Source organism: Rhagoletis pomonella, unplaced genomic scaffold (assembly GCF_013731165.1).
Source record: "Rhagoletis pomonella isolate Grant_MI unplaced genomic scaffold, Rhpom_1.0 Rhpom_scaffold_00006, whole genome shotgun sequence".
Lineage (NCBI taxonomy): Eukaryota > Metazoa > Arthropoda > Insecta > Diptera > Tephritidae > Rhagoletis > Rhagoletis pomonella.
In genome coordinates, this window is record NW_023458560.1 from 1,707,233 (window position 1) to 1,707,953 (window position 721).

Sequence of the window (721 nt, forward strand, 5' to 3'; positions counted from 1 at the left end):
TGCGCAGAGCTGCTGGCAGTCGTTGGTTTAACAGTCGCAGTCGAAGTTCAAGCAAAAACTGATTGCCGATAAAATGCGCAGAGCTGCTGGCAGTCGTTGGTTTAACAGTCGCAGTCGAAGTACAAGCAAAAACTGATTGCCGACAAAATGCGCAGAGCTGCTGGCAGTCGTTGGTTTAACAGTCGCAGTCCAAGTTCAAGCAGAAACTGGTTGCCGACAAAATGCGCAGTTCTTCCAGCAGTCATTGGTTTGAAAATTTTCATTTTGATTTCATTCTGATTTTGGCCAGCGGCGCAAGTCGATGAATAAGCAATATCTTTGCTTTTGCAAGTTGTCGGCAGTCGCAGTCGAAAAATGAGAAATTTCTAGATTCTGCAAGCGGGCAGCAACGACAGTCAATTGGTATTTTGTGTTTGCTTATGATTTCTTCAGAGCTCGCAAATTACTGTTGACACTTGCGAAGTGTTCGAAAAATACAGTTGAATTTTGGTAATTCTTTTTGTTGAAAGCGTTGCTCAGTTTCTCCATACAAAAAAATTCTCGAACAAGAAATTGCCAAAAATCAACCTAGCTACTTCAAACTTGCATTTTATTGTACTAAAATTTCTTATGCCACAAAATTCCATACCTTAAAAAAGATTTAAAATTTTTATGAACATTTCGCTAATTTTTGCTCAAATTTCTTTATTCCATGTACGCATACATATTACATACATATGTT